General features: G+C 40.2%; 1 protein-coding gene across 3 annotated transcripts in view; it reads right to left on the bottom strand.

Annotated features, from left to right (window-relative positions):
• Positions 1 to 23,339, bottom strand: part of nlgn3a (neuroligin 3a) — a 133,844-nt gene extending 110,505 nt beyond the window's left edge. For all 3 annotated transcript variants that reach the window (XM_040016595.1, XM_040016597.1, XM_040016598.1), the window contains exon 1: positions 22,971 to 23,339. The gene's annotated coding sequence lies outside the window, so the exon portion shown is untranslated. The remainder of the gene's footprint in view (positions 1 to 22,970) is intronic.
• Between the last annotated feature and the right edge of the window lie 447 nt (positions 23,340 to 23,786).

Raw genomic sequence — 23,786 nt, 5'->3', positions numbered from 1 at the left:
GTCTGCCGGTGAAATCTATATGCTTAGTTGTATATGCAAAACCTCACTTCAGATCAAAAACATAGTGCATACGTGCATGCACATATTTAGTAAATACTCAAAATCAGGCCACTTTCAATAACACTTGGATAAATGGAACATGTGTGCTGGACAATTCTGCTCAGAGATTGTGGCACACAGAGTCCCTGTTAAATGATAATACACGAAAAAAAACCCATCCATATCCAGTGTGGGGACTAAAAGGTATTCATTGTCGGGGGGGTGGAAAAGGCTTCAAAATTTAAAAAAAGCCAATCTGGCAAAGTCGGGTCCCTGCTCAGTAGGATCCCTGTACCAGAAGCAGAAAACCTATCTCACTTCACTCATGTATATATATGTATATGTGTGTGTGTGTGTGTATTTTATATAAAACATTTTGTTTATTATGTAAATTTTACACAAGACATGGACCTGCAATAAACCAATTCCATTCAAAGGCCGAGCTAATGTGAAACACTTGAACATAATCAGATACTGTGAAAACACAGCACTATAAGAACTAACCTGCAAAAGCATGATAAATAAAAACTACACTGTAAGAAATTTCCCCATTAACTAACAGCAAAGCACCAGCAGCTACAGCGATCAAATTTGAACTGCTATTTTGCAGTTATTGTTTTCTATATCAACAGCTTATAACTGTAAAAGAATAGAAAAATCACAGTACAATACAAGTCTAACATTATAGTTTTGATAGCTTGCTTGCAACCATACAGAAAAGTTTATTACTGTAAAATCTAATAACATGTACTTGAACTAAGACAAGAAATCACCTTCGCTACACTCCCTGCGCTCTTTACACCGCACGGTTATGGGAATGCTGCCATATTCAAGACGAGAACTAACCAACTGCTAAGTGTTTTGGTCATTGTGGCTTATTTTCTTGACCAAGAAACCATGCCCTGCATCTCCAGTAATTAAAGCTTAAACACAACTAAACTCAAAATAACAGCACTTAAATAAATTATTTAAGCTTAACGTTTGCTCTTGTGTTCGCCGAAGAAAAAAGAGTGCATTATACCGTAAATATGCACAGCAGCTTGCTGATGATATTTTTTCCTGTTTTTAAAAGTGATTTGTTGTCTATTTAACACAACAGCCTTGTGCAAAATCCTACTATATAGATATATATTTTAGAGATACACTAAAATAAATTTGCTGTATGTCTAACAATCACTCCATCTTATTCATATTCAGCCTATTAATACCAATAAAATGTCGACATCCTTTAAAAAAAACAAAAGCACCACAAACTATACTCTTAAATTACCACAAGGTCAAATAAATACCAATGAAACTACTTCTAAAACAGATTTTTCCTAGTATTCTAATCTTCATAACGGCAGGATACATTGCATTAAAGCTAAGTATTTAAGTACTATTAAATTCTAATGACAGAAAGCTAATGGCCAGGCCTATATGTCAGGTTGTTTTTCAAAAACAGTTTCTGCTTCAATTGCACATGATTTGTGTTTGATTTCAAGTTATGCCACAAAAAAGCTCCACATATTGATTCCCTGAAAAAACAGAAATGCTTGACAAAGGAGGCTTCATAAAGGCCATCCATTCACACATTTGCAGACACAGATAGTCAATTTTCCATCGCAATTTTAAATGAAGTATTTTCTGTTTGGATTTTCTCACACCGTCTGAGAATAGGAGTGATGGGACTAATTCTAGTCAAGATAAAATACATCAGGTCAAACTTTTTAATCAGGACATAGCAAGGACATAGGACACTGTGATGGAGTGTGTGTGTTTAGAGGACACACAGCACAGAGGACTTCATCAGTCTCTTCTCCAACAGCATCTCAGAGGTCCTCCGCTTTGATCTCTCTACCTGCTGAAGCACTGCCAAGGGAGAAACAGAGAGAGAGAGCGATTGCATGAGTTCTCCCTCATCATCCCAGAAATATTGATTGTCTCATCACTGTGGCCTTGCAGCCCGTAATAAATACAGCTGGAGTGATGGAGGCGGAAGGAGGGGGGGAGTATGGGTAGGTGGGTGCTGTGCTGACTCTAAGTCAGGTTATTAGCCCTTAATGCAAGACGGCACTCCACCAAGTACATGCCATTAAACACCCTCCTCCCCAATTCTCCAGTGACTGATTAATGGGACATGCGAAATTTCTGGCAGTCCAAATCATATTTAGCATTATTCAAAATGGCCACACTGGTGCATCATGTGAGTACAGATCTCATATATAGAAGAGAAAAAAAACCACATTTTATTTCTCTTTATATTGGTCTGAGTCCAGAGCCGTGCACACTTACTGTAGAAGACCCTTTGTTCTCCTACAGCAGAGAGATTTCTGCATCGCAATAAAAGTCTGAGCCAAATGTACTCCTACGCTCCGACATCCCTTAGAGAGAGGCTGAATGGACTCTGATAAAAAAGGAACCAATAAGAGTTCTGAGTAGATGGGGCATCTGACTCGCCACACTCTGTTATTATAGTAACCAGTCTGCAACAAAAGCATTCACAAAAGCTGCATTAGTCTTCTGGAACATCTAACTTCAAATGAAGTGAGCCATCCCGACCTCAGAGGGTGTAATCAGTGATTACAAATGCAGTGCTGTTACATGGAAACCGAGGGACAATGTAATGCGATGCAAAAAAATGATTAGGGCAGCCCACTGAAGGTCAGTGTTTTAAAGCATCAATCGAAGATAGCCAATTCAACTGAGATTCTCTGAGTTGCACATTTGATTACCCGTGTGACATCACATGCTCATGGTCAACCAGTGGGAGGAGCAAAAATCTAAGACAGAGTGCTACTATTTTCCATCCATCCATCCATCCATCCTCTGCCACTTATCAAATTCAGGGTTGCATGGGGGCTGGAGCCTATGCCATTTGGAAAACTTTCAAAAACTCAGGCAGAGCTTGTCTATCAACGAACAACAATGTTGTGTGCTACCTGGATAATTATACAAATCATTGTAATACCTTGGTATTGTCACGAAAGGATGGGCAAAATAAGTAAATAAATAATGAGCGGACATTTAAATCATTATACCGAATGAGCTAATCCTATTTTATAGACAAAACTCTTGTTCTTTTAAGGAACAGTCAATATAATGGAAAGCAGACCAAAGTATCCAGGTGGTAACTTTAGCTTGAACTTGTTAAAATTGTCTTCACCTTTGATTTGTGCTACCAAAAGATGCTAAGGCCACTTTTTCAGACAAGCTCTTTTTATGACAGGATTACTCTCTGGTCTCTTTGGTTTCAATACTGTGGAAAATACATATCTCTCTAAATGGTCTGCTTACACATGTTTGTTTCAAATATGCAAGGGATCTTTACACACCAAAATCAGTGATGAATGTATGCACTGTGCATGTGTTAGCTCACAGACACACTCTTTACATAAGCTCCTGGGCTCGACAAAAACAGCATGCCATATTAAATCAATGAGATTGGCATGTTTCAGAAACAACATTCACAAAATGTCAAAACCAAACTGCGGCATCATAAGGCTCCTGCTGGGAACCAGTGTAGTGAGCAATAAGGGGCCACTCTTCCCTTCTCTTCCTTTTTTCGTCAGACACAAAGTTGTGCAGTCATTATTACTTAGGAGATTTGGCACTAAATCAAGGACAAAAATGCGGCACATACTGACTGCTAATCACCGCGGTGATGCTGACATATTTTTAAAGAAGCAAACGGGAGACGACAATGGTGCGGCTGTGGCCACCTGCTAAGCTGTACGTCTCCACCCCTTCTCCTAAGTGCTGGATAAAGGCGTCCATGACTATCATTACCAGCCGAGCAGCCAAAGTAACGCAGAGAGATCGGCTTGGCAAGCCAAATAAAGACAGATTCCAGGTGAGCATGTGTTGAGATGAATTCTGCGGCTGCACAGCAAATAAATAATGGCCATTCTGTTAACTGCTGACGGTGCTTGAAACAACTGTTTGCTCTTCGAGACTTAAATGATAGGGACAGATTTGATCTAGAAGTTTTAAAGCTGCGAGTCGAGGCAGAGAGCCCATTCTTACATCTATATTGCCTCTCTCTCTTTCACTTGAATGTGTGTGTGTATGCCTCTGAGTGTCAGATACAGTTTAGTAAGTAATATGATGTGGGAAACAATATGTGGGGGTACAGGGATATTAATCAGAGCTAACCATCTCAATTAGATGGGAAAGGACGGAGGAGTTTACATTTAAAAAAAATGATATATACGTAACTTTCCCAAACAGTTCATCATCCCAACTCCTATTGATCCCCTACAGAGTCCCACAAGACACTCCTACTGAAAAATCTTAAAGTAGCTAATCACTCAAGAAGCCCACAGGGATTCGTTGAGAAACCGCAGGGGCAAGTATTGGGTCCGTCTCTAATCTAGCTGTATGTAAACACATTAAGACTTTACACATGGCATACTCATTATCCAAGCTCCCACAGATGCCGATTGCAGGGAGAGATCTGTTCTCTTGACAAAGTCTTTTGTGTGCAGTTTCCATCACCCTGCCAACACAATTTCATAGCATTGCTTACCAAAGAGCAGAAGATGAAGGTGGCCTCAGTTAAGTCTTTGACCGTAACAATAATAATTAAAATCCTATGATTTTGTTTATATAATGCTTTTCACTTTTCACTGCATAACTGTGTAATTACGTATTAAGGTTGATCTTATAAGTCGAAGATGCCTTTGTTGCAGGCAAAGTCACACAACATAACATATTCTCATTAGCAATATGCAACATACACTTAAATGCGTATCATTATTCTAAAAACACATATTATACTCGTCACTATCCCTTTTACTAGCAAGGCACATCTCACTCATTCGGATCTCCTTTTGCCTTCAGAACAACCTTAATTCATTATAACATAGATTTAACCTAAGTTCTGGAAACATTTCTCAGAATTTTTAGACCCTATTGACATGAACGAGTCACAGACTTGCTGCAGATTTGCTGGGTGCACATTCATGATACCAGTCTCCCATTCCACCACCTCCCAAAGGTGTTAAGATCTGATGACAGCTGAGTACAACGAATTCATTGTCATCTTCAGGAAGCCAGTCTGCGGTTGTTTGGGGGTTTGTGACATGGAGCTTTATGCTTCCAAAAGCAGTCATCAGAAGATGTGATCACAGGGGTCATGAAGGGATGGACATCATTAGCAAAAACACTCAGGTATGCTGTGGTGTTTAAATGATATTCACTTGGTATTAATTGGTCAAAAGTGTTACCAAGAAAATATCCCAATACCGTTATACCACCACCACCATACCATCATATCACAGCCTAAGCTGTTGATACAAGGATGGATGCCAAATTCTCCAAATGTTGCAGCAGAAATCGTGACTTATTGGGGGATGCTTTCCAATTTTCTTTTGCCCAACTTTTATGAGGCTGTGGCAATGGTAGCCTCGGTTTCCTGTTCTTAGCTTGCTGGTGTAGTACCCAATGTGCTCTTCTGCTGCTGTAGTCCAACTGCTTTGAGACCAAGCTTCCTAGCTTGATGCACTCTAGCCATTCTCCTCTGACCTCTGGCATCAAGAAGACATTTTCGCTCTGAAAACAGGATATTCTTTTCTTTTTTTTAACTAATCTCTGTAAATCCTAGAGATAGTTGTGTGGGAAAATCCCAGTAGATCTGCTGATCACACAACATAACATATTCTCATTAGCATATTGCTAATGAGAATAGCTGCTGATCTACTGCTGGCACGAACAGTCACATTCAAAGTAACTTTAATCACCTTTCTTCCTGGCTCTGATGCTCAGTTTGAACTTTAGGATTTTGTCTTGATCATATCTATACGCCTAAATGCACTGAGTCGCCTCTAATTGGCTGATTTTGTTTCACTGAGCAGCTGAAAAGGGGAACCTTGCAAAATGCCTGTTGAGTGTTTATAATTTTGGTGTAGAAAACAATGTAATCACTCATTTAGGTGGTTGGTGGGTAGTCATTTAGCTACTTGACTAAGTAAATCAGTGCATTAGAAATGCAACCATGGGATGTCCAATTTACTACAACGAACATTTTTCTGAATGTTTTGTTTTCTGTAGTTGGTCAAATCATCTTACATCTGTGAAGTGGAAAACTCATTTGATTGGGCTTGCTTTAACGCATGAGGAACCACTCGAGCATACCAAGGAGAATTCAGCAGATATTTCAAACAGCTTCCTTCATCTCCTCCACTGTGAGGACAGCACGTATAACATGGCAGCACAAACATCAATTTCTGGCTTACAGTGGAAAAGAGGATGGATTTTTAGCCTTCTGGGATTCTTTCCTAATAAAATTCAGGCAAGAGCAAGGAACCTGAACAGTACCGGCATGGCACTACGTATATAAAGCAAGTGTAAGTTTATGACCATTGCTTCAAATGTGAACTGCTGTGTATTACTTTTGCTGCACTCTTTTGGCTAAATGCTGCTTGTCCTGGAGTTCCCTGGCAGTTAGTGCCTGAGAAGAAAATGCTTAAATTTGCACTGATTGATTATAGTTATAGAGATTAATGGGGATATTGGTGGGGATAAATGGCTTATTTCCAATTTAAACTCTGTATTGAATACTTAAAGTATGTCATTTTAAGTAATGCATCTAACAATATGCAGTACTCTGCACATTTATCAGACTGGCCTAAGTGGATGGGAGTGGGGAAACATTTTTCTTAAAGCAGCTATTAACACTTAACAAACATATAGACTTGAACTGAGGGTTTGCTTTGAGTTAATTGAGGTCTGGCTGGTAATTACAACAGGGAGTTGATCTCTCGCAATCAAGGTTCCTAGTTCATTGGCACCACATTATAAAATCTTAGATGGATCAGCTCCTATGGCCAGTATTGACTCTTCTACTCTGGGTTAAAGCAACCATTCATTCGTTGCCCTACAAAAAACCATTTGCAGTGCCAGTATCAAATACTAATACGCATTAAAATGAACTCAGACTGAGGAGTGCTTTAAAAAACAACAACAAAAGACTGGCTAAAGAAGAAGAACAGTTTTAATAACAAAGTAACAAACTGCATAAAATACACATTTGACATAGGAATCATTAGTAGATATCTCCCAGTAGGAGCAGACAAAAGAAATTCTTCCAAATGCCCCAAACACCCACCATCTTCCAATAAAAAATAATAATAACAAGTAAAAAACAAAAGAACACAGAAACATTGCAAACCATATAATGCCACAGTGTTTTGAAGAGCTGATCCCCCCCCAAAAAAAAAAAAAAAAAAATTGCACCATCTCAGAAAAGCAGTGGAGTCCTGTGCTGAGTGCATGTAATTCACCACTTTCATCCACTGCATTTTGAATTATGTTTTCTCAAGACGAAGATTAAAAATTCAGATCATCTTGTCCAAAAGAATGTGAAATTCATTAATTTTTTTTGCAAAAAAAGACGAAGATGAAGAAGGCCTCTGGGGCACCACTGTGGCTTTGTGCATCTGCATGAACATATACTGTAAGTATGCTGGGAAAATGAATCTTTCCGTGGCCTAATGAGCTAAATAAGAGCAGTAATTTAAGGTAAGTAGGCCGTGGCTCTGACTGAGAATCCAAAGATCAGCTTTATCATTCGGTGCGAACGACTTACAGAATTATACATATAGGAAGCAGAGACATGACCCAGATGCTACTTGTTAAATTAATGAGCTAATAATGCCTTAAGTACCTTAGCATTTGCAGCGGTAATTTGGAAACAGCAATATTCCACATTCAGGTAAAATATGATGTCCGACTCAAGACTTACTTCGAGAACATAAATTATGGCAATTTAAATGTTTTGATCTGAAAGCATCAGAGTCTCTACAAGCGTGCTGTTTCTGTAACGGGACTCCACTGCAGCATATAAAGCAGCTTAGAAATAGCTTCACCTTCTCCCTGGAGACATGTACTTAAATGTTAGCTGTTCTTCTTAAGCGGCCCTAAATCATACGCCTGAGAGTCCTTAATTGTGATTGATGAACAATTAAACCAAGGTGAATTTTGAGAAAATAACATGTTAATGAAAGCGGCAACACACGACACATTATTGTGATGTTTCCTTTCAAACACTGCGACTACTTGGCTTCCTTGCAGAGTATTTCACAGATGCCAAAAGCACAGTGGTAGAATGATGTTATTGACATGCAAATGTCTGGTAGTTGCAGAGAAGTGAGAGGCGCCAGAGTGTATTGTTGTGTGACAAGCAGAATTTCTGAATACAAAGCTGGAAGCAGAGATGTACACAAGTGTGTTTGATATGGCAAAACCCAAAGCACATATACCCACACTACTAAAAAAATAATGGATCTGAGAACATGGTGGTGGAGGGGGGGTCCTATTTACAGAGGGACCGCAGGGTTACTTTAGCCTAATGACAGAAGATTAAATGAGGTCTGCACATGATGCCAGGAGTTTTATGGGAGCATAATTAAGTTTTGAAACAACCCGACAGTGATGTGCTTTTAACTAAAGGTCAACAGTAAACAGCAAGGTGAGCCACACTTGATTACTATGTATATCACAACATCAAAAAAGATGCTGCTGCTCTAATGAGGGGGTGACCTTCATCTTCAGCATAAACAAAGACCAAACTGACTAATACTGCTCTACATGGCCTCTATCAGCCATTAATAGGAGGCGTTTAAGAAATTAATAGTACTTTAATATTAAGAAGAACTATTTAACATAAAATCTTTGACATATCAGAAGCTGGTATTCCCTTCAATGCTTTCCAATCTAAAAAAGATCAAAAGAAGGTGTGATGGTGAAGATGTAGTTAGCATCGAGACAGCCTGAATACAGATGAATGAAGACGAAAACCCACAAAACATCAGAAACAAAAATTCCTGATGGCATTATCTTAAATCCAGTAATAATCTGCATTTTTACATGTAAATATGGTTTGGGCATTTACATCGTCATTCCTCGCATTATAGGTTTAATTATAGCTAAAGCCGGGTGAGTTTAGAGGAGATGTGGACAGACAGCTGCCATAGCTAAAGCATCCGCTTTATCCAGCACCGTCACAGCTGCTGGCTGCTTCTCCCATTGACGCCCACAGGCCAATGCTGGACTTTAAGGTACAGTAAGTGTTCTAATTTCTCTTCCATAAAACTCAACATCAAAATCATTTTATATCAAATTTTAATTCATAAAACTTAAAAGTCAACAGAAACCTCCAGCATCCAAAAATGTATGGTAAACATTTAAAAGGCGCTCTGGATTATTATTGTTTTCCCACCAGTGTCTCTCCCAGTTGTCTTTTAGAAAAGCAGCTGTATCTCTCTGTTCATTGCATGCTCACCCTGATATTCTTGATATTATTAGTCTGCCTGGAGACTCCACGTGATGATGAGCTCAGAGGGACATTTTAAATGACAGTGCCTTTTCTTGAAGGGATAGCATAAACAACGGAGGCAACCATCTTTGTCTTGTTGCTAACACTGATCTGAATTCACTGGAAAAAAATATCTCTGGAGCAAAGCTGGTAAATGAGACTGTTACTGTTACTATTATTTAGAAACAGGGAGGTTAGGGCTGGCTGGAGGAGTTGGGGGTGGGTGCGGATGAAGGAGACATGCCTCAATATCACACGTGGAGGAGGGAACACTGTCCCCTGACAGCAGTCCTTTCAGCTAGCCCTGGCAGATATGTTTACTCTCTATTCACTATTTCTAATCCTGTCTGAAAGCCTAGCTTGAATGTCAGGCTCCTTCCTAAATTGGCTCGTGTTCTTAGTGATTGATTAAAAGTACTGTAACCCAGCTTTATCAGACTACCCTGAACTCTGCATTTCTGCCAACTCTATTAGGTAATGCATCCTTTGTTATTGTACTTGTTGGTCTCACCGCCTGCCCGTCTTTGGGAAATGCTCAGATCCATTCACTGTGATGCAGAATACCCAGTCGTACCTGACTCTATGGTTGTACAGCAGCCTTCAGATCAAACAGGAGAACTGCCTTAAGCTCAAAATAGTTTCTGACAAATGTGGCATCCTAATTCAATATACCATTATTCAGTGAAATTGGCCTAAATTTATCAGGAGTTTCCAAAACCAGCATGCTGAGGGATATACTTAAAAAGCATTTCATAATCTTTCCATTCCTTTTTTTCTAACTTTTGACTGATGCCATGGTGATAGCGGAAACACGTCTCTGTCCCCTGACACTGAGCTAAACAACACGGCTATAATTCATGCTTTCTAATGCTGTAATATCCCCATGCCATTGCACACAGAGGAGAGGAGAGGTTGCCCTGATGTTACTGCTGACGCCTAAGTCCTAGACATTGTACTTAGAGTGTCTCCTGCAGGACATTATTCAAACACACACACAGGCGCTACAAAGTCCATAAGACAAGAGTAGGCTGAACACATACGTCCTCAGATGCGGCAGCTCGCTGAGGGTACTCAAGGTTGTATTATAAGATAGGAAGTGAAACCAGTGATATTTTGACCTCACCATATGTACTCTAAGATAAAATCTTTGAATTCAACAGAACGGGAAGCTACAGCACAGACACTATGCATATGGCATGAATTAAAATCCCATTTGTGCACTTTAAGCAGAGTAGAAGACCACATTAATGACTGCACGCTTAGAAGTAGGCCATGTCCAAACACTGCAGGCAAATTTGGCCTCGGGTTGTCTGCACTTCCTCAAAAACTGCACCAAACACACACTGGATGCTGAATCTCCCTTCCTATTCTGTGCCTACTCTGCACCAACGAAGCCCAGAGCAATGACAGCACATACTGTAGATACTGTATGGGAACCCATGCATAACTTTGATCACACATCTACACTGATTTCCAAATTCTTCTAAAATAAAGTCGCCTTGATCTGCCTCTCTTTTACCCTTTTTCTTCTTATTATTTTTCGCCTGTTTTTCTAAACATCCTTTCCTGTTCCGTGTTTCATTAGCAACCTAAGGGGGGGTAAAAACTAACATCCACTAACATCTGGATGTTAGCTAGCTCGAATGAAAAGTCATATCAGATCAGATCCCGCTACATCAAATGAAACTGGAGGGTACATTATTTATTCATTTCACTGCTGACATCCAAACCATGCCCTAAACGGTGACACTTTGAAAACTATTCCTCTGTGCCTGAACTGCGCTGATACGAGTGCAACTAGCGGGGGCTCGCAGAGGGAAGGGAGTTTTATGTTCCTTTTACCAGGGATGAATGTAGAGGAGACAGAACAACGGGGCCATTGTTGTTTTCTAGCTTAAGAGCCTTGGAGCTTCTGCGAGGAGCAAACACAACAATGAGAGTGCCTCCATGCCTGCTGTAAAATTTCATGTGACTACAAGGCCTTCCCGCAATTTTCACAGACACTAAAAGCAGAGCCCTTAGGACCAAAAATGGCATGTCAACTGTTACCAATACAACTGCTACCCCTTTGGTGAATGGAAACTCTATGTAGGTAAATCTCAGTGTGGGTTTGTGTGCCAGGTGATTTGTTTTTGGGGTTGTTGTTTTTTTTTAATATATGTTTTGCAAAAATTGTGTGAAAAATAATAAGGAAACTTTTACTCTAGCTTTTATTCAGAGTTTCTTTGTATTGTCAGCACAAAAAGGGAACGCTTTAATTTTGCAGGAACAAAAGCGCCCATTGTTGCAATTAATGCACCTTTCAAACTCAATACTATACTTTTCTAGAACTAAAAAAAAAAAGAAACGACGCACCTCTTGCAGAACCTAAGAGCTGCATGATTGCCCTTTACATCCAGAGGTTAGCATCGCCAATTTGGTATGCAGACAAGCTCCAAGAAAGAAATCCACGTGTGATGGATACAAAGAAAAGGTTTTCAGAAGAGGGGAGAGTCTCCTCTGTGTAGGATTAAGCGCTTTAGATGTAATGATGAGAGAGGCCCTGTTTTTATTTGTTTTCAAAAGGCATTTTGCTCTTAATGGAATAGCGTCTGCTTTCCGTCTCCGGAGGATACGAATGCTCATCAAAGACCTGGCTTTGTCAAACAATCCATAAACTCTTAATGCCACACGGCAATAGATAGTTGCAAGACAGGTTCAGAGCAAGGGAGAAAAAAAATCAATGACAAGTTATACCAATTTACAATGTCATTATAGTGCAAAAGGTTTTATATCATACTCTTTTGCTCTGTGATCCCAGACCATTAAGGGACTGCTCATGTTTTGGGAAGTTCCAGCTCAGAATTCCTTGGTGGGATTCTCGCGCTTCCTATCAATATCTGAGGCGGTGGCTGCCAGAAGATTTGGTAGCACTCGATGCCCAGGGCTGTAAATCTGGGCCAGGGGTTGTGTGGGATGCTCAGATAAATGGGTTGGGCTTTGTTTTATTGCAGCGCTGCTTGTCTTAACTTTCTGTGTCTACCAGGGATTTAGAAAATGTGCTACTGTCCTTGGGCCTCTCTCTGCAACAGCAGCTCTGAGTCGGGTTTGAGTCAGCCCTGGTGCCCCCAGATTACATAAATATCCTCTATAAGCCATTCACTACTATATCCGCGCGCTACTGTTTTGGTTGCTTTTTTTATCTCCGGCAGCATTTTGTTGTTTTTGCACGAGTACGGGGTGCAAGTTTCAGATTAAAAAGCAGAGGAAGCAGAGGATCCTCATTTAACCCAATTTGACGATTCCTCTCACACTGCGTCGAACAATTAAATGCAAAGAGTAAACATTTTGCTTTCAAGTTGTTGAAAGACCTTTACATGTGATGCAGCTGTTTGTCATTTGTGTGCAGCTAAGCATCAATATAAAAGAAAAGTGGGCCACGGAGACACAAAGCACAATTATCCCTGAGGAAATATGTCACATTTCCAACATCCTTTGTGATAAGGTTCCTTTATTCATTCTTCTTTCAAAAAGCACAGTGGGGAAACAAAGGCAAAGATATGGCTTATTAGGTCAGTTTATTATTATTTTTTTGTAAATATATATACAAACTGATCTTGGATCTGCTGGATAAATCACATGGGTATCATTAGAATCAACCCCGAGGAGTCTCCAGCTGCAGCGTGTTCGTGTGTGTTTAGGATGGCTCATGACTTTCCGGTGTTTTTTCAACATCCAATCAAGTAAAGCGATGTGTAGCAGTGTGGCAGCCCTACTGAAATGCATCTGTACTCTTGCAGAGCTCTGATGCCTTTTTGCAGTGTAAAACACACACACTTCTTCATTTAAATAATTTATTTCAGAAGCAGACTTAGGAGACAGCTCGGTCATACAAATCAAGAGGAGGCTCAGAGAATGCAAACTCGTTACCCTGCCCGATTGTTATCCTTTAGCATAAGCTAACCTTAACCCTAACTCTATTGGACATCGCATTATTTAACGTATTAGTGGGTGCCAGGCTCCCCCCCCCCCCCCAAAAAAAAAAAAAAAAAAAAAACTTCAACAATAAATGCGTATTGTCATCGTTTGCTTTGGAGTTAAGGCTTGTGTAGAATTTTAAATGTACAAAAATTTGAGTGAAGCAGGTTTGGATTCAAAGAGGATGTGATTAAAGAGCATATGAGATGAGAATGCCAGTAAATTCTGGGGTGTCAGAAAACACTGAATGATTTAATAATATGGTATGGAGATCTGCCTCAATCAAAAAAAAAATCTTCAAATAAAAAGACGGAATGAAGAAAAACTTCAGGATACAGTTGACTAGGATTTGTATTCTGCTTGTTTGTGTACTAGTGTGGGGTTTTTGTTTTTAAAAAAAAAAAAAAAAGATAGTAAAGCTGTAGTTGTCCGCAGCATGAATAAAACAAACGTGGATTTTTGTTTGACTGGCTTTCTCCAGCCCAGAGCTCACTTGTCAAAAGGCTTATCCAGGCTTATCTTTCTCCACCCTAGCTATTTTCCTCTTGTTTCTTTTCAATCTCACCTCTTCCTTCTGTCCTTGTTCTTATCCTCTCTGATCCCCTCTCCATTCCTGCTACTCTCAGAGAACCATTTCTATCCAACGGTATCATTTCACTCTTCAGCTTCAGGACTGAACTGCCCACCACTATTATGTCATTCAACACCTGTACTTAAACCGGGTTGAAATTCACGGTGAGCCCAGGGCAATGGAACTACGAGAGAAACTACAGCTCTGGAGTCTCTTGTCCCAAATCTACCTTCCTCTGCTGTAATGACTCGAAAGACAAAATGCAAGCGCGACTCTTCAGGTTCGCACTGGACAACAAGCCCATGAGGCTCTATTTACTTTTAGCTCATGAAAAGTACAGTATGTTAATAGTCAAGGTTCAAACAGCAACCCACATATTTACAGCTTTCTGCAAATAATATGCGATTATGGGCTTTTGGAGCACATAATTTGGGGCGTTTTAGTAAAACCCTCAAATCTGTGCTACTTAAAGGCTCAGAAGAGCGCCTCAAGGATTCCTCCCTGGTCTTATGTGCTCGCCCACGTCACCATACTCCCCAGAAACAAAACTTGTCTTTTTTTTTTCTAGATTAAAAACCTCAAACCAAGAAGCTCATCAAAATGAGGCTCCTCCCCTCAGCTTCACTTTTTCACTCAAACTATTGTCATAGTGACCTACAGCCACCAATTCATCACAGCTGCCATCTTAGGGGAGTAAGTTGCGAGGCTATTTCTGTAATGACCCAGATTCTCAGGTAAATCTGGATCCATATCATTGTAATGAGCAGCGGCAAATCAAAGGAGAGCATATTAGGTCAAAGAAACGATTTTCTTATTTATGCTCATTTACTTTATGGCTAAACGTTGTGTTATTTAAACTTTAAGACTCATGAAAAGTGTGCATCCTGTATTGAAAACACAATCGATGCCAGAGAAAATTCCCCAGTCTAATTTCCTTTCTTGGTAATTTTGTCAGATTAATATCAAGTCAATTTCCTGGAGCCTGTTCTTACACAGAGTGATGGCATGTTGATGGTATCATTGGAAGAAAGCTATAATTGTGGAGGATGGCTCCTTTTGGGAGAAATATGGGCACAGATGGGCCCTGAGCTTGATAGAGGAATTTCTCTGAAACGGAAAGGCTATCGGAAAGCATTGCCAAGCTGGCAAGAGATATAAATAGACGACAGCGAGGAGCAGGTCTACATGTAAGCACCAAAATAAACCAGTCCCAAAGTAGGTAGCATCCTATTAAGGCAGAGGGTTTACAATGTCGTTAAGGTAAATTTACAAAACATTATCCAAAGCTGCATAACACTGCTTTATTAAGAGAATCTGATTAGATTTGCTTATTACTACTTACTGTTTTATATAATGGCTTGTGCTTGTACCACTACAATAGCATTTATAGTGCATTTTTATGGCTTTACTCAAAGCTATGCTTATATATTACATTTATATGATATTTCATTTACATATAAATGTTATTTATTCATTTATTCGCTGAACTGTTACACTGCATTGCACAACAACTAGGCCAAAACACAGTGGACTCCCTCCATCAAAAAGATAGTACAGAAACAACCACTCACTTACTCACATTCACACCTACAGGCAATTCAGTCTCCAGTCAGCTTGATGGGGAGGAAATGCGAGCACAAGCACAGGCAGAGACACAGCTACCACCGAAGACACAAAGGACCCGCGCTCAGTACTGTTTTGGGGGGATTTGAGGGGTTTTAATAACCTGAGGAAGAGTTTACATTCTGCAATTACACACACTTTACACGTGAAATTTTATAGCCTGCTCTGATCTTCTGGTCTGTAAAATAAACGATTAGGGCGAAAACACTAAAGTTAAAGAAGCGCTAAATTTGAATTTCAATGTTTACTGAAACATATTAATGAAGACAATGTAGTTCAGTATTTACTTTTAGGGGTTTTCCTTGATAAAAATCAGTTGCTGTATTTCTACAAACTGCACAGGGACAAAACAAAAGCCCACACATAATATTCTACTGGCCTCAAGACTCCTCAGTGGCTAGCATAGTGAAATGGATAATAAAAGTGAAATAGATAGCGCCTCAGTCAGCAGCAGCTACAAACAACTCGGAGCTGTGGCTAACCTAATGTACATGCCATCCAAAATACTAAAAACCCACAAAGTAACAAATATCCAAAAAAACAAAAACAAATACAAATAAATCCTAATACAGGTGAAAGGTCTGGTGTCTAGATAAAAACACACACAAATAAATGTGTTTACATTATTTCCACATTGTCTTCAGAGAGGAAGGACTAACAGGAGATGAATTAGCAGGACACTGGTGCTGAACTCAATGTCAACATTTCACTAAATCTCAAATATAATTTCAAAAAAGTAAAACTTCAATATTTGTTCTCCAGAGTAGCAGATGTATGTGTTTTTGTCCAGGTGAAAGGCAAAAGGAAGGGAGATAATAAAGGAAAGATTATCCTAAAGAACATACAGCAACTGTAATTGAAAACCAACTTGTAGAGCAGGGATCTGCGATTTTATGACGGCTGAACAGTTGCGACGGAAAGTTTGTGCGTGTTGGAGTGTGTGCGTGGGGGGAGAGGGAGGACGGATCTCTATTAATCTCTTGCATTACTGCAGTCATTTCCACTCTCTTCATCACCAGAGCATGTGCTCTGTGAGATTTAAAATATTTAAATCTGTAATCTGTCAGCATTATGAGGTTAACGCACGCCCGCGAGACTGGTGTCCTATCCGTCACTATGCTTTCCACCTCACATGGCCCCCACATATATCACAAGGACCTGACATGGCCTTTTGTAGTTCTGGCTGGAAAAGACTTTGCACCCGATGTCTGTAATTTCTCAACAGCGGAACAGACATGCTGCCGGACCCTAGAGAAAAATTACGGGAAACGTGTGCAGATGAAAAAAAGAGAGAGACAGAGAGAGAGAGAGAAAAACAAGCTGCAGCACTGTGAAGTGCAAAGAAGCCTCTAATTGTTTCCCCAGTGTATGTGACCCAGTGACTCTGGAGGAGCTCTTTCTTGTTCTTTTACTACGGGCAACCCAGCATTCATTATTGATTTGGTGGCACAAACTCATAGTCTCACACAACGCGGTCTTATGAGTGGGCTTAAGTGTTCTGTCACTCTGGTGCACAACTACATTAAAGAAATGCTAATACACCTTTTTCCCCACCTAGCTTGCGCACATTGCTATATTTTCCTAAAAACTCTGAATTAATAACCAAGAGTGAATAAATTGAATGGGATTAAGCCTGAACGACAGTGACCCATATATGAATATTAGGTTGATGGAAGACACTCCAACGTAGCCCATTTAGCCAGCTCCATGTCATGTCTTCATACGACAGGCTTTTACTAAGCTCCTTAAGCGCCTGCCCCGGGGGATCTATGGTAGGCTGGAGGTACTGACTCAGGCCTTATCTCCACTAATTTACCCCATGAATTAGACAGCCCCGTCTTTCTGTGTACTGCCAGACCCACACAATACTCACTCCATGTTAAGAAAATGAGGAGAGAAAGGGGCTTAGTGATTGCTTAGTTGGATAAGAAGCTGAGGAATTGACAGAGGAAAGGCACACTCTGCCACTTAAACTTTACCTGGACAGTAACGTTCATCCCCTGGGATTAAAACGTGTTGACTCCCTGTCACTTGTCTCTGTATTTGCAGGGCGGATTAGGTAAAATAAAATGCGATTTAAATCATAAGGATTAAGGTGACTTTTCGAAAACAAACAGGCAGGGTTTCACCCCTGTCGCTCACGACACACAGAAAGAACGATTAACTTCTTTGTTCGTTTCCGGCCGGCCTTACATATTACGATGGCTGACGGATATTTTACATTTCAAGTGAGCTGGCAAGTCTTTAAAAGCCGTGCATGACTCAGTAGTCAAAGGTCCAGAAATCTATATGTACACTGAAAAAAAGGGATTGGCCAGCTCTTGGATTTACGTAAGCACCTTGCGTGTATTTAACACAATTGCCTCATGCTTTAAAGTTAAGTGTAACTACATAGTGTAGAAACTACATGATATGCAGAGAGGCTAGATTAAATTGTTCATATCATGTTCAAGTGAAGTAAGTCAATAATATATCAATGTTAAATCCCACGACACTGCACGGGTTTCAGACTCGCACTCTTTAGATCGTGGTTTCAGGAAGGCATCCATCTCAGTCAAGTCGAGCAGCCACCTCTACTTTTTTTAGTATACCAAAAAAAGTAAATTGGGTGGTTGTTACATTAAAAAAGTCTAACTTGTAATTTGAACACAATAATTTCATGTTTCTATGAACGTAATTAAATCATGAAGAATCTGTACGAAATTCAACAACTTAATTTGTTCTTGTTGAGACGACATGATACAATCTAGTAAGAGTGGTTAGTTGCTGAACTCATGAAATTCACATGATCGCACAAGATTTCAAACTGCAGGAAAATCACTGGAGTTATAAGAGGCAGACAACTACACACGCACCACGTGCATGCTATTGCTATTTATTGTGTATTATTACAAAAACAAAACAATTCTGCATCAAATACAGGAAATCATACCTTTCCTACATTTCCTAGATTGTTGGCATGCTGGTTAGTGCTGTTGCTTCACAGTAAGAAGGTCCTGTGTTCAAATCCACATTCTGGCTAGTTTGCAGGTTTCTCTCTGGGTATTCTGGTTTCCTCCAGCAGTTAAAAGTCATGCAGTTATTAGAGTTAGGGTTAACTGGTGATTCTAAATTATCTGTGAATGTAAGTGTAAATGGTTGTTTGTTTCTATGTGATAGACTGGTCAGCTGTCCAGGGTGTACTGTGCCTTGTAACCTATCACTTCAGGGTTATTTCCCAGCCCTCCTGCAACCAGGATAAAGATAGAAGGATGGTAGTTGTTGAAGACCCATTAAATTTTTATGGTAACCAGGATCTAGACTTTGTTGAACATTATGTAATATGAAGACAGCATGTAGTATTTAAGTGACCAAGTAGTATTGGGGTAAAAGTTATTGAATAGTGTTGAAATAAAATGACAAAATTGTGAAGGATTAAAATATTCCAAGAGCTCAACTTACTTCATCTGAACATGTTTCAATCGTGTTTTATGAACACAAAATGCACAGGTTTACTGAATATGAAAAAGTTGTGTTGATTTAACTCAGTTGTTTAAGTTTCTGCCAAAGCAAAACATTTGTGTGCAACCAATGTCCATTATTGAATCAAATAAATCCAACATGGCCTTTTTTTCAGTGTACCGCACATGCGGCAAGCATGCAAATCGCAGTCAGAGTCAACAAATAAATGCAACAGATTTGCAAAATAAAGTCAGTGGAATGTGAAACACGCACTGCTTCAGTGGATTGATTCTTGTATGCCATAGCAAAAAAAAAAAAAAGGTCATTTATGTTTGCATGTTACACATGAATGAAAAGAAGTGAACTTTACATAAGCTTACGTAAGCTTAAAGTACGACTTTGCTTTTCCATATCATGACGGTCTCCCGCACCCCGCTCCTGCTGTCTTTCCCTCCATGTGATGCATTTTTAAAAAGTCTCAGTTAAAGGGGGATACAATCAAAAACAGCTCCTCGCTGCTGCTGCCGCTGCTGCTGCTTCTACTGCACGTTCGGCTGTCCCTGATTATAGCTCAGTCGGCTTCGTCCTTGGTCTGTGTGTTATTGAGAGTAAATTGACTAATTAATAAATAATTAATAAGTAGATAACTTCTGGCAGACAGTGAGTGGAGACATACTGTGTGACATCTGCTTTGTAGTTAGAATGGCGATGTCCAAAAGAATCTTGTTTACTAAGCAGACATTGGTCTTTGGCAGGGAAACCTGTTAGTCAGGGGAGATGTTTTTTGGGCCATGAACAATGTAATATCTCAGTTAAATATGTTATGTGCAAAAGACTTGAGGCATATCTTTGTGCCTCGGGCCAAAACCGCTTTGTTAGTCTAACAAACACTCTTTCATCTTTTTACTGATTTAACAAATACGTCTTATTCATTATTGAAACGAGTGTGACACAAGTGTACGGAGCACCGCCGCTTGTTTCGACTAATGTTTAATAGAGAAACTATCAGGGTGTTTTGCAGCGATTCAGTCATATCGAGTGTGATTTAATGATGATGAAGGCGCATCCTCCTGAGCAAACACGAAGAGACAAGTTGATCCTCCTGCATTAGTCACTGTACATCCATGTCTGCGAAAGGCAGGGGGAAAGGGCTCGGGTGACACATCATGAGGCACATTTTTACTTGGTTTTTGAAGATTTGGGCTCCTTCTCAGAGGTCTCTGCGCCACAGCCATTGTGAGAGACCATTAAGACCTCGCACGACTCAGAATCATTTACATTTTAAGCAGCAATAACCTAAAAGCTAAATCTGCTCTCTAGATGAGTCTCAAGAAGTAAAATAAGTCTGTAAACTTTATGTCTGTTTGGGCAGGCATTTGTTACCTGTGGATTTTCAAGAGCAGCAGTCAAGCCAAGGCAATTATCTCGCTTGCTTGGTAACGTGCTAATAAGCTAATCTGTTTTAGATTCACAAACATCACACCTCCCCTCTTCCTTTTGTTTGAGCGATGTTGCAACGTTGTGAGAACAGCGCTAGAACAATGACAGGCCTTTCCTTGGCTGCGGGATAAATAGTGATAGGACATATTTTCAGAAGGTCAGAGGTATCCATTTGGGAAATTATTCAGCTCCTGCTCCTGCCTGCTTCGAGACAACACGTCAAACGCAATGAAGAATATTAGAAAACACAAATAACCTTCCACAGCCTTCCTTATATGTGCGACGACACACCGCCGTGTATACACAGAGGAGCACATGTGCTTGCACACCTCTGCCCATGTGTCTGGACGAGAAAGCAATAAGGAGCACGATGCTTAAAGAGAAACTGAAGGCTAAGGAACAAGAGGCCTCTCGGGCCAGAGACCAATGAGCGGCTCATCCATGTTAAGTCAGGCCAAGACACACTCAGGTGTATTCACGTTAGGTCAGCACGAAGCCTCGCTGACCTTTGCAGTAGACAGAGAGTCTCATGGAGCTTTTCTTGAGCAGCCCTGAGACTCACAGGGTAAACAACGGACTCAATGCTGCACTTGTGTGTGTGTGTGTGCACGCGCATATGTGTGCACGTGTGTGTCTACGGGAGTGTGTCAGCATGTGTGCCTGTCAGTGATCACATGTTGACCGCTTCTCGATGGCCCAACCCCTTCCAGTGTAATCTGTCTAGCAAATGAACACACTGGGAGAGCGCCGTTCTCTGTAATTACTCTCCAACGGCTGAAACCCGAAAGCTCAGTTTTTGTCGTAAATTAAGCTGCCACGATTGTTACACAGCTCAAGTACATCCCAGAAAGAAAAAAAAATCTGAGAAAGGGGTGAAGAATGGATATTAAAACAACAGGGAGCTTGAAAAAATAGCACTTTGCTCGACTGGAATGCAAACACTGAAGGGTCAGAAAGAGAATTCACAAACAGCAGCAGCAGCACCAGCATGCATAATTCTTCACATGATATTGAAGCGCCACTTACAATACAGACACACACCATTCTCCTGCAAATCAAAACTGAATTCAAGGAGCCCTTCTCAGAATTTCACAAGGCCTTTTTTCCCCCCTTTTTTGTTTGAAAAAATATGTACGCAACAAAAACTAGAAATTCTACGTGTCTGTGTGATTATCATCTATTAGGGTCTTCTTTTATCAGCAGTGTGGTTTGCATGCCAAATAACAGGCTGAATCACTTCCTAAATGTTTAGGTTTCAGGGACACATTGGTTATTCAACTAATCACCATGACAACTCCTGTTTGACATTTCCACTTCCTCCTCTCTCTTTGGAATTCAACTCTCTCTCTCTTAATTATTCTTACTGCCACTGATAACAACCAGACAATTTATTTATAGTATATTTCTGAAGCCATGTGTCCAGGAATTTCACACTGTATGGGAAAGTAGACGTGTGTGGCCTACAAGATCATTACACTGTTTATGCACAATAAACTCTTTGCTTTGCAAGCAATATGTTCAGTTCTGCAGCTTTTATAGGTATTAAAGATGGAAAAAACATAACTTTTTCCTGCTTTTTTAAAAATCTTTTTTAATGTGATTAAGCCAAAAGGTTAAAAAGAATGAATAAAAATAAGTGTCAAGCAGCAAGTAGAATAACATATATATATATATATATATATATATATATATACTCTGTCACTCTAAGATGAAAAATGCCCTTTAATAACCAGTTAAGCTCACACTGAAGCTTCTATACTGAGCCACTCATCTAATCATCCACAAACCAATTAGGAGAAAATGTTATTAAAAAAGGGAATAGGAATCGGGGGATACCCATGTATCCCCGTGGCAGATTATCCTGCTCATCCTGATGGAGGTCGGTAGCCTGGTGCAAACTGGTCCCAATCATATTAAAAAAAAAAAAAAAAGAAAGAAAAAAAAAAGAAGGGGACCTTAGATCTGCTTCCAACCTGATCTATTTAAGCCATCAATTCTTTGTTAAATGTACCTTAAAGTTCAGAGCTCGCAGTTTCCGCCCTTTTATTTCTTGTTTTTGCATAAACGCAACTCATTTGGCGTTTTCGGGGTTTTTCCTTGCTACAGGATGAACAATGACACAGAGCTTGCGCCCATCACGCGCACAAGATGTCTTTATGCCCAAGTAACAAGTGCTCTGGACGTCTATCGCAAGCATTTATTTTCTGCATTGACGTTTGCCGTGCGCTGGTATCGCAACACGCTACATATGGCAGTGCGAGGAAAAGATACAGACAGTTAGCAGCATCCAAAACCCCTGCGTCTAATAAGACTCCGGGTAGTCCGTCCAACTCACAAAATCCAAATGCGTTTTGGAAGTATACGTGCCTCCGTGCCGGGTTACAGCGCTGCGTCGATGTTGCGTTACAAAATAGCTCCCACTCTTAATCTTTTCCACACACGCACACAAATAAAATAGAAGCTTAAGTCGTATAAAATAAATCCAAGTATCCCGATATACCCTCTTTCCCCCCTGCACATCTCCTCAAGTCACTCAGAACGCAGACAGCCTTAGATTTTCTGCCCCTTCTCTAGTTGCTCATCAAGTCTCATGAAATGACTCACCTGCCTTGTCGAGATCTAAATCCCCCCATGCCTTTCTGGAAATAAAAAGCCGGGATAATGTTTCACTGTTTCGGGGTCTTCACTCGCAGTCGAGTCTCTGTACTCCAAATATCCGTATAGTCTGCGCACCGCTTATATGTTTTTCGGGAATGACCTTCCTGTGAAGCGATAACGACTCTCATTATCCTCACTCCGCTGTCATTTTAATGGATTTCTCCCACGTTTTATTTTAGTGATTAATTTTCTTTCTTTCTTTCTTTCTTTCCTTTTTTTCCTGCGGGAAGTCTCCTCCTAGTCCTGGTGCGTTTTGCTGCTTTTGCCTTGACTCTTGAGCTCAACACGAGCTTCGCGGGGACGCGCGGCGCTATCCCGTATGAATATTCGGGAGCGCCGATTTGAGATGGAGAAGAGAGTTACTAGGTAACCAAGGGCACACGCATCATACATGAAAAGGAGCAGACGGTTTATGCCTTTCAACTATTCTCTACCTTCTCTGACAGCTCATCAAACATAACCCTTTTTCCCCGGACTAACGTTTCTCACCAGAACAAAATCTATAAGGCAAGTCAGACACATAGCCTATTTAATAATGACTGTAGGGTTACTGAGGCCTCTGAGAACTTCGTTTTAAATGAAGATTGTATTTCTATGGCAGATTAGCAATTTATAAAGAGGATAAAACGTTAAAGGCATCCAAGCACTTGGATGAAGTCAAAGAAAAATAGATGAAGTAGAGGTGAGATCTATAAATGCTGAACTGGCTGGTTAGAAATAATTAAATTATCACAACATATTTTCAGATGGCTCCAGCATTTC

The sequence above is a fragment of the Simochromis diagramma genome, unplaced genomic scaffold, assembly GCF_900408965.1.
Source record: "Simochromis diagramma unplaced genomic scaffold, fSimDia1.1 OVJJ01000685.1, whole genome shotgun sequence".
NCBI classification, from domain to species: Eukaryota; Metazoa; Chordata; class Actinopteri; order Cichliformes; family Cichlidae; genus Simochromis; species Simochromis diagramma.
The sequence above is the reverse complement of the archived record's forward strand: the minus strand, read 5'-3'. Positions and strand labels throughout refer to the sequence as shown.